The sequence below is a fragment of the Mustela nivalis genome, assembly GCF_964662115.1.
Source record: "Mustela nivalis genome assembly, chromosome: 18".
Taxonomy (NCBI): domain Eukaryota; kingdom Metazoa; phylum Chordata; class Mammalia; order Carnivora; family Mustelidae; genus Mustela; species Mustela nivalis.
This window is the reverse complement of record NC_139037.1, coordinates 48,650,009-48,661,173: the sequence shown is the minus strand read 5'-3', so window position 1 is coordinate 48,661,173 and position 11,165 is coordinate 48,650,009. Positions and strand designations below refer to the sequence as shown.

General features: G+C 51.4%; 1 long non-coding RNA gene across 1 annotated transcript; it reads right to left on the bottom strand.

Moving 5' to 3' along the window:
- Positions 1–5,971: 5,971 nt before the first annotated feature.
- On the bottom strand, positions 5,972–11,130 carry LOC309852651. The gene is made up of 2 exons (XR_014305301.1): positions 10,762–11,130; positions 5,972–6,571 (listed from the first exon to the last, which is right to left on the bottom strand). It is a non-coding gene; the product is annotated as an uncharacterized lncRNA (long non-coding RNA).
- Between the last annotated feature and the right edge of the window lie 35 nt (positions 11,131–11,165).

The window sequence follows — 11,165 nt, the reverse complement described above, 5'->3', positions numbered from 1 at the left end:
CAAGGGACACCGAGCTCAGGCACCTGCCGAAAGCCACACGCCCGGAATGCAAAGCCTGGGCTCCAGAAGTGCTTACACATACCGCCTCCCGTAGTAGACCACTGGCCCCAGCGGCGGGGGCCTCGCCTGCTTCCCTAATGGGAGGCCAGCACTTAGGAACCCCCCCACCGACTATTGGCTCTCATTTCGGGGTCCTCACACAAAGTCGCTACTTTAATATAACTGTTTACACCACTGTGTCCTCATAGGTTAAGCCCCTCTGGCTCTCACTTAAGGATGACTTACCAGGGTTACTGTAACCCTTTTATGATCGTCCTCATGGAAACAGTCATATCTGTTTCGACCTTCTGTCTGATTGAAACCATCGATACTTCTTTTAATTTCGTTATATAAATAACGAAATTAAAAGAAACAGTCACCATGCTTGGGAGTCAGGAGGATGGGGACGTCCGAATCCCTTGTTGAATGACACCTCTCACAGACTCAATTTAGTGAAATAATCTGTGCAAGTGTGCTCAGCCCAGGACCTGCCTCATAGCCAAGTCTCGGAGAAAATGGTAGTGATCAGTAAGACTTACTAGTGTTGTTACTTCCGCTCTGTCCACTGTCTGGGTCACGTCTCAGTCTGCATCAATAGTAAGGTGTGCATTGTTGATCTAATAACATCCCTTCAGAAAAAAAATACTGTACTAAATGTATACATAAAAGGTCAGATATGACTGTCTCATCTTCAGAAGTACCACAAAAGTAAATTTTTAAAAACTAATTACTATTATTTTATTTATTTATTTATTTATTATTTTATTTTATTATTATTATTTACATCATGAGAGCTGAGACACATCTGTGTCCTCTGACTCAGATCATTCGTGTGCCTGCAGTGGCCGGATGAGGGCCAAGCGGGGGGCACAGCTTCCTCCCTCTTCCCTTTCCCTCTTCCCAGTTGACCAGACTGGCGAGACCTGGAGCAGCTATTTTGGACAGAAGCTGTGTGTTGAGGATGGTGGAGTAGTAAGCTAGGAGGTTCTAGACAGACACTTGTTGGAGTAGTGAAAAACAGGTTCTGTGCCTCCGTGAGCAAAACGACCTTCTGTCTGATTGAAACCATCGATACTTCTGAGTCTCTCTTAAGACTGCCCAACTGGGACGCCTGGGTGGCTCAGTTGGTCAAGCAGCTGCCTTCAGCTCAGGTCATGATCCCAGCCTCCTGGGATCGAGTCCCACATTGGGCTCCTTGCTCAGCAGGGAGCCTGCTTCTCCCTCTGCCTCTGCCTGTCACTCTATCTGCCTGTGCTCACTCTCTCTGTCAAATAAATAAATAAAATCTTAAAAAAAAAAAAAAAAGACTGCCCAACCAATAACAGGATATGTCCAAAGCATAGGATGGGGATGAAGTAGCAATGGGTGAGTGGTCAGAGAAACCTGCCCTTCCCTTCCAAAGTATAGAGCCACCCCTGGAGTGCGTCTTCCCTTCCAGGGACTGCAGGTACCAGTCTTGGCATCTGAGTGTGGCCTCATGATCATACTTGTCACTAAGATGGGGGCAGAGGGACACAGACCATTTCCAAGCCTCGGCTCTGAAAAACAAGCATGCTTGCTCCATGCCTTCTTCCCTGGATACAGAAAATACCCAGGTCCTAGGGCATGGTAGAGCCCAGAAAAGATGGGGTCCCTCCACAACCATCTCTCCCAGTGCCCAATGCTCACCCAACATTGTTAAATCATCAAGAAATAAACATCTAATTTGTACATGCATGTTTATAGCAGCATGAATCGCAAAAGATGGAAACAAGTGGCTGTTGAGGCATAAGAAAATGTGGTTCATATGTTATCCAGCCTTAAAAAGGAAGGAAACTGCAACACACAGTGCAGTCTGGTTGAACCTTGAGGGTGTGATGCGAAGTGAAAGAAGACAGAAAGACAAAGGCTATATGATTCCACGAGGTGCCTAGAGGAGTCAAGTTCATAGAGAAGGGGTGATTTCCAGGGTCTTGGAGCAAGGTGGGAGGGAGGGTTTCACAAGTCTGGAGATTGAGTTTTGCAAGATGCAAAGACTTCTGGAGACAGATTGTGATGATTGCACAACAATGTGAACTAAAAGGTGGTTAAACAGTAAATTGTGGGGCGCCTGGGTGGCTCAGTGGGTTAAAGCCTCTGCCTTCGGCTCAGGTCATGATCCCAGGGTCCTGGGATCGAGCCCGCATCGGGCTCTCTACTCAGAGGGGAGCCTGCTTCCTCCTCTCTCTCTGCCTGCCTCTCTGCCTACTTGTGATCTCTATCAAATAAATAAATAAAATCTTAAGAAAAAATACCCTTTATCTATTAAAAAAACAGTAAATTTTATGCTCTATCTATTTTATCACACTTAAAAATTTTCTAAGTAAGAAAGTGAATAATATGACATGCCATGATAATGCATATCGCTGATATATAATGTATATTGGTGGTCTGAATGTTTATGTCCCTCAGAACTCGTGGTGAGATGTAACCTCCCAAAGTGATACCACATATCAATATTAGGATATTAAGAGATGGGGACCTTTGGGAGGTGATTAGGTCACAAGGACGGAGCCCTCATGAACAGGACTGATTCCCTTATAAAAGGGACTCCAGAGAAATCTCTAGCCTTCCACCAGTGAGGGTGTAGGGAGAGGCCAACTCTGAGCCTGGATAGGGCCTCCACCAGAAGGTGATGGTGCTGGCACCTTGATCTTGGACTTCCCAGCCTCCAGAACTATGAGCAATACATTTCTGATGTTCATAAGCCCCCCAGCCACAGTATTTATTACAGACTAAATCACATGAGTTTCTTTCTTCTGGAAGGTTCCTCTACCCTAACTAGTGCGGGGTTTCCAGATGTGAGGCAGTGAACGCAATGGCCGTGCTCCCCTTCAGGGGCCCCTCAGCACCTAGATGGAATTGAAAGCCACGGGACTGAATAAGTTGGTGCAGGAGGGGAGAGAGGGAGAGAGAGAATGGAGCGTGCCTATCGAGAAGGAAGCAGACAGCGACTATCTGACCCGAGCCAGGCCAATCCGTGCCCTTCCTTGGGAGTTTTCTCTCTGGGATGGAGAAGCTTTGCTTCTGCACCCTGTGGAGGAAGCCAGTTTGCAGGAGGAGAAAATGTCCACCTCTGAGATATGAGAGGTGAGGACTGAGCACAGGTGTCCCCAGCATCCCCTGGCCCCCCTGAGGTTTGGTCATTGGGCTCTCACTTCCACGATGTGAGTCCCTCCCGACTCCTTCCAGGAAATCCCCATTTTGGCGTTTGTGTCGCTGTGACCAAAGCACGGTGCACCCACAAACCTCATTTGGGTCAACGTGAGTGAACAAAGATGGGCTGGGCAAAGTGGCAGGTGAGCCCCCAGCACTGCTCTGCTCACAGAAACGTAGGGGTCCCGGGGCTCAAGCCCCAGGTGCCAGCCCTTTCGTGTCCCCCCTGATGAAACCTCCCTGGCCACTGAGCGGCCAGAACAGCTGCAGGGTGGATGGAGACTTTGCAGCTTCTGTACCATCACTGAGAAGTGTCCTGAGTCAGGGAGAAGGACACACGCACCCAGATCATTGTGATAATGAGCAACCTGAGCAACTGGCTTGAGTCCTCATCCTGGGCTGGGCGCAGGGCTGTGCGCTTTGTTCTAGGCTTCCTCGCCATCTTACCCCGGTGAGGTCCTGCAGATCCGTCCTCAAGGTGTGAGCCTCCCGCCTGCCGCCTGCCACACCGCATCCCAGGGACCCTGTGAGAAATGCAGAGTCCCACCCCCCTCCCCCCACTCAACGAGTCAGAATGGGAACTTTAACCCCGTGCATAAGCGAGTCTGGCCCACGAGAAAGTTTGCAAAGACTTAGCATCAAACAAACTACAGGACGCCCAGTCAAATTTGAATTCCAGGGAAACGATGAGTTATTTTTTAGGATGAAAATGTGCCGATATTTACCCACAAAAAATTGTGGTTTAATGCAAATGGAACTGTGTGTCTTGTATTCTTCTTTGCTGTATCTGGCGACCCTGCGTAGAGGACCCGGTGGGCGCTTTTAGGACACCAGACACCCTCCCTGCCATGGGCTTCCCCAGATTTCCACACTTCCTCCTTGCATTTCAGGCGCAGGGGTGGGGGTGCATGGGACTGAAGGGGACAGTTCCACCCCTGGGCTTTGGGAAGTAAGAGGAATACCTGCCATAGGTCCAAGCTAATCAAAGCAGAATCACGTCCTGTGGCCTCTGTCTCTGGGTAAGATGTAGCCCCATTCGTGCGAGCGGGATAAAGAGGTGTTTTCAGTGGGGTGTGGACAGGTAAGTTTGTCCTGGCTCTCTTCCCAGAGGGCAGAATACAGGATGCGATGCTTGGGGTGGGGGTGAGTCATTTTGCCACCGTGAGGGTGGCTGAGAGATCGAAGCAGAGAAATGTTCACCTCTAGCCCGGAAGGCTGACCTATCGCCTTCATAGTCCCGATAAAGATGAAATACATGCTCGCTACTGCATTCTTTTTTTTTTTTTTTAAGATTTTATTTATTTATTTGACAGAGAGAGATTACAAGTAGGCAGAGAGGCAGGCAGAGAGAGAGTAAGGGAAGCAGGCTCCCCGCTGAGCAGAGAGCCTGATGCTGGGATCATGACCTGAGCCAAAGGCAGAGGCCTTAACTCACTGAGCCACCCAGGTGGCCCTCGCTACTGCATTCTTAATGGGTCTCATAACTGTCCGCACATCTCACCCACAGTTAATACCGAACTGAATGGCAAGGACCAGAGAAATCTGGTGAAAGTAGTTTCACGGGTAGGAATTCGAATGAGAAGTCTACAATCACCTCCTCCCTGCGCATCCCCTCCTCCTGGAGCACCAGCTTCCTGCAGCCAATGCACTGCGCTTTCTGCTCACAGGTCCTGTCCCTGTACTGCCATAAAAACACCTGTGCGCCAAGAACATCTCACGAATTTCTTCTTGGACATTAGCTTGTGGCCCCAGGTCAAGGGATACCAGTTTGAGGACAGATCCACACCACAGGCAGCAGAAAAGATGCATTTATTAATTTATTTCGGGGGGGCACATGCGCAAGCATGGGGGGCATGGGGAGGGGCCAGAGGGAGAAGCAGCTCCCCACTGAGCAGAGAGCCCAATGCGGGGCTTGATCCCAGGACCCTGGGATCATGACCTGAGCCTCGAGGGCAGATGCTTAACCAACTGATTGACCCAGATGTCCCCTTGCCCCACCCCAGCGCCCTGTGACATCTTTAAGTCTTTAAGTACCTTTAAATCAAAGGGACTCTGGAGCTGGTCCCTTTTTCAGGACTTCCCTGCCGGCTGATTAACCCTTCCTTAAGCTTAAGTAAATTGGAACCAAGCTTTCAGGACTGGTAACTGAATGCATCTCAACGACTACAGATAGAAACTCTCGCTGCTTCTATTTCACGCAGGAGAAAACTGGTGACAGAGGAGGGGAGCATGTGTGCCCCAGGCCAGCCTGCTGCCTAAGTCTAGTTTCGTTCGACACCCAAGGCCACACTGGTAGTCATTTCTCTCCTCGCTCAGTCTGGGGCAGCTCTGTGCTCATGGGGCCGCTCAAAACTTTCATGTGTTCAAAGACGTTCATCTTCACACTCTCCATGGGGCTGGAAGGGGGCAGGAGATGCTCAGACCCAGAGAAGCTGAGACGCTGATACGTCACATAGTATGGTCAAGAGGGCAGCAAGTGGGAACGGGGATCTGAGAGCTGCTACTGAGCCCTCTGCCACTCCTAGGCCTCTGCCCCAGACTCTGTCCTACCCTCCCAGCCTCCACCTCTCCCCAGACCTGCTGAGCTGGGACTGGCTTTACACTGTGCTTTATTTCCGAACACTCTTGACACCCAGAGAGGAAAAAGATTACCAAAAACAAAACAAAACACACACACCAAAACCAACCAACCAACCAAAATAAAACAAATAAAAAATAATAATAAATAAACAAATAAATAAAAACATAAAGACCCCTGTAAAGCCAAAAAGCTTTTAATGAACTTGATTTAAATATATGCAATGACTTTATTGTTTAATAAGAAACACATATTCTGACTCCCTGGGTTTCATCCATTTCAAGTAAAACCTGCTGGAAGAGTACATTAACAAGAAGGGGTGAGCGGTTGTTGGTATGAACAAACTCTAGAGCCTGCTCACTTTCCTCTTCCGGCAGCGAATTGTTCTCAGAGCCATAAAAGCTCATCATAAATGCCAAGTGGGTGTAAGGTTCTGAGAAACACTCCCTGTTGCTGCAGGACTCGTGTTTTCAACGACAGTGTATTTACCGCGGGCAGTTTTTCCTGGTATTATCGCAGGACATCAGATGTTTCTCGAGTGGCTGGTCCCACTTCTGGGGCCAGAGGAGGGTGGGACCCAGTCTCGGAGAACTCGAGGGGCACTGCCCCCGACTCAGGATGCCCCCGCCCTAGTCCTCGGCCCTCCTCCTTGAGGATGTCCACCGTGGAGGAGAGACGTCAAACCTCGGCAGGCGTCTGTAGCATGGCACAAAACGGCACACGAGGTCCTCAGGATCCCCGGACAAGGGGCACTGGGGAAAGGCCACATCACACAGCAACCTGTATTCCATATTTATACAAGAAAATTATTTTCTTATTTATTTATGTATGTATTTATTTATTTTTAAAATTTTTTTTTTTTAGGATCTTATTTATTTGTCAGAGAAAGTGATCGTGCACACAGAAGGAGGCGCGGCCGGAAGAGGGGGAAGCAGGCTCCCCGCTGAGCAAGGAGTCCCATGCAGGACTCAGTCCCAGAACCGTGGGATCCTGACATGAGCTGATGGCACATGCCCAACCGATGGAGCCACCCAGGGGTCCCAAGAGTGTTATTTTCAAGCTTGGTTGGAATTCTTTCTTGAAAAATGAAACTAAAAATTATTTTAAAAAAAGAAAAGAAAAGAAAAGAAAGATGGATCCCATACCAGAGAATTGGCCTTCTTGCTAAGAGTGGTTAGTGCTTGTGCGAAACCAACTTTGCTGACACCCTGATCTTGGGTTTCTGGCCAAACTGGGAGGGAATAACTGTGCTGTTGAAGCCCCGAGGCCTGGGATGGCGCCCGCGGACTCACACACCACAACTGCAGAAATCACGAACAGCCCCAGCGCATGAGTGACCCTCTTCCTTTATCATGCTTCCTCAGCCCCTGGCCACCCTGTGCTGCACTCACCTTCCAGCCCTCCTGAGGTGCCCTGGGACCAGTCCTCCAGAACCTTCAATCAGCAGGTGTTCTGGTTCCAATTCTTCGCCCAGTGCAGCTCACTGACTTCACCCCCAGAACCCTCTAGCCTCCTGAGACAAGACACGGGGGATGAAAGCTGAGAGAACCGCCCACAGCTGTGGCCTCCAAGGCTGCGTTTGCTCTGGGCAGATGTGTGGAAACGGAGCTGGGCAGAACTTCCCAGGGAATTCTCTGGGTTGGCAGGTGAGGTCTGCTTGGCTCCCTTGAGCTGGCGGCCTGCTCACCATCTGCCTGTCCAGGCTCTCCCGGCCAGTGGAAGACCTGCCACCTGGGCTATGCAAGGGCCACAGGGCGGGAAGAGTGGGCTTGCCGCACCCGCTGCTGGTTGTGCCTCTCTCAGTCTGTCTCCTAGGGCAACCTCGATTGTCCAAGCTGTAAAATGGGCTGATGCTTTGATCTGCTCTGCAGCTCCAGAGAGAGCGTAGGGCGGAATAACATAATAGGCAGTGTGTGCCCCTCATTAAGCAATTCATTCATAATTTAACTGTTCATTCCTGAGGGTTTCCTGGGGCCTGGCGAAGGTGACTCAGACTCACAATCCAGCCCCCAGGAGCTGGGGTGCAGACTGGCTGGCTGGCTCCGTACTCACTCATCCATCACCCGCTTATCCAATAAACATCACCTGAGCCTCCGGGTGCCAGGGGCTGGACTCCAGGCATGAACCAAATTCCCTCCCCACCCTAGAGGATCTTCCTACTTTAAAGCACCATACAAAAGAGAAAACGTTAATTACTATTTTGAGTAATAATTATAGCGGTGCTACAAAGCAGCCCAGGAGCTTTGGTAGGATAAAGGCCAGATCTGCTGCCAAAAGAATTTTTGCCCTCAGGCCTGGGAAGTAAGGTTAAGAACCACTTTCCTTAGGGACGCCTGGGTGGCTCAGTGGGTTAAACCTCTGCCTTGGGAAGGTCAAATAAATAAAGAAAGAAAGAACCACTTTCCTTCAATCCTTATTCACTCACCCAGGCAGGCCCCAAGCTGGGAGCTCTGACGACTGCGTCTCTGTGATTGAGGTGCTCGCCAGATGATAAGTAGGGCATATACAAAACTAGTCCAAGCGCAAGATGGAGAGGAAAAGGGGTACTGTGGAAGCTCAGATGAGGAGCTTCATCCAGATTTATTGGGGTGGGAGTTATACAGGAAGGCTTCCTGGAGGAGGCAGCATCTAAATGGATTGCTGAGGAATGTATGATGTTACCAGGTGAAAAAGCGGAAGAAGAACATCCAGGGGGTCATTCCTTTTTTCCATTCCTCACCAGTATTTATGGTGCACTCAGGTGTTGGAGGAACAGGGCTATGTGCCGACACTACACTGGTTATCGAGGTGGTGTGATATGAATGGCTACTTAATCTGTGAGGCCCAGTGCAGGATGAAGATGCAGAGCTCCACATTTAAAAGGGCTTGGGGCGCCTGGGTGGCTCAGTCAGTTAAATATGGGACTCTTGATTTCATCTCAGGGACTTAAGACCAAGACCTGCACTGGGCTCTGAGTTCAGCAGAGTCGGCTTGAGATTTTCAGTCTCCCTCTACCCCTCCCCCTGCTCACACATACATTCTCTCTAAAATAGTAAATAACTAAATAGAATTTAATTTTGTGAGATTTTTTTCATTCATTTGGCAGAGAGAGAGTACAGGCAGGGGGACAGCGAGGATCAGCAGGAGCCTGAGGAGGAGCTAATTCCAGGACCCCGGGACCACGACCTGAGCAGAAAGCAGATGTCTAACTGCCTGAGCCACCCAGGCAACCCTAAATAAATAAAATCTTAAAAAAAAAAAAAAAGGTGACCTGTACACATGAATTATGCAAGACATGAGTAGACTACGTTCTGTGGGAAAGTAAGCTGTTTTTATTATATGGAGTGGGAGGCATGGGGGCTGGGCTTGCATTTATCAGTTACATTAACTGAAGATGAAGTTTAAAAAAAAAAGTGGTGTTTATCAACTCCTTCCTCTCCACCCAGAAGGATGTAAGGGCTTTGCATGTAATCTACCCATGCAGCTGCACAAGGACCCTGTGAGGGGTGCCAATTCTGACCTATTGCCTCTGGAGGGCTTGTTAAAACAAAGTGCAGGGCCCACCCCCAGTGTTTCTGAATCGGTGGGTCTGAGGTGGGGGCCGAGAGTTTGCATTTCCAAGCAGCCCCCAGGTGATGCTGTGTGGCTGGTCTGGGACCTGACTCAGAACCCTTGGGCCACTGTGGTGGAGAACCACGATCATGCCTGAAGGAACGTGGTACTGTGGTGAAGCCGAGGTGAACCTGCTCCCTACAAGTGGCTGCTATCTGGGAGAAGTTGCTGCATCCCGCCCTCCATCTCCCTGCCAGGCCCATGCCCTGGCTCGGGCCCACTCGGGCGCAGTCCTTCTGAGGGCACCCTCTTCGGATGTGCACCAAGGCACCACATAAACTAGAGGAATACCGAATCTTGCAGGCCAGGGTCAAGAGTCTGCACTGAAGGGTTTTGTTTGTTTGTTTGTTTGTTTGTTTGTTTTGACAGACAGAGATCACAAGCAGGCAGAGAGAGAGAAGGAAGCAGGCTCCATGCCGAGCAGAGAGCCCGATGTGGGGCTCCATCCCAGGACCCTGAGATCACGACCCCAGCCGAAGGGAGAGGCTTAAACCACTGAGCCATCCAGGCACCTCTGCACTGAAGGGTTTTAAGCAAGGGTGACATGTTCCTGTAAGATTTAAGAGCCCTGTGATGGATGGAAAACCAGAATGCGATATCCATACACGTAACGAATTATTAACCAGTTTAAAAAGGAAGGTGATTCGGACACGCACCACGTCACAGGTGAACGCAGAGAACATTGTGCTACATGCAGTCAGTCCGTCCCAAGAAGACATACAGCCTAATGCCACCCATACGGGGTACCGCGGGGCTGGGGCAGAGGGTGGGAGGGAGAACCGGGCAGACTTTCAGATCTGCGAGAGGAAGGGAGTTCTGGAGATGCTGTGAGCGGGAACGGATCAGCGGTGCTCCTGGAGCAGAAAGGAGGCCGGAGAGCTGGCACTCACGAAGGACAGGAGCGAGGGGCAGACCGGTGGGCCCGGCGGGAAGCTCGCATTCGGCCACCGACCGCAGGTAAACCTGGGGGGAAATCACCGTTCGTTCAAGCAATGGGAGGTAGGACGACGTCCAGCGCTGCCCCCGGCCCACGCGGCTCGTGGGAGCTTCGGCCCATCTCCTCGCGTTTCTTCCCGCCCTACCGTTTCCGAGGTGCGGAAACTGAGGCAGGGCCCTGTCCGATGGGGGCACGCCAACGACGTGTGGCCGGCAGCACCCTCTCCCGATTCACGCAGGAGCGGACCCCGAGGCCAGACGCTGTGCGCCGGGCTCCCGCCGGGGAAGCCGAACCAGGGCGCGCAGGTAGGCCCCAGCCAGGCGCGATCCGCTGCGCGCCGGCCTCGGACTTTGGTAGCGCCGCCCAGGCAGACCTGTTCTCAAGGAGACGCACCCAACAGGCCTGAGGGGCGCCGAACTCTGGCGAGGCCCCTCCTCCTCGCCTGCCTGCCCTATGGACCGGGGATTTCATTTCCAGAGCACCCGCCGGCGTCCAACCTCCACCTGTTTCGGGACGATGCGGCCACGACAACTCCTCCTCCCCACCTCGGCCTCCCCGTCGGCAAGTCTGCGCATGCCTGCGCGCGAGCCAATGGGGGGGGGAGAAACCCTGCAGCCATTCTGGGAAATGTAGTTCCAAGCCTGGCGCGCTGAGAGGCCCTGTTTGCTTGGGCTAGTAGGCCGCGGGCCATCCTCGACACCCCTTGGAAAGCGTAGTTCAGAGCTATCTGGAGACCGGCGTGCGAAGTTCGTCACGGCGAGTTGCTAAAGGGACGCGTCCTTTTGCCGCGATGCTTCCTGGGAAACGTAGTTCCGGGTGAGGCCGGTGCGGGGCGGAGAAGGAACG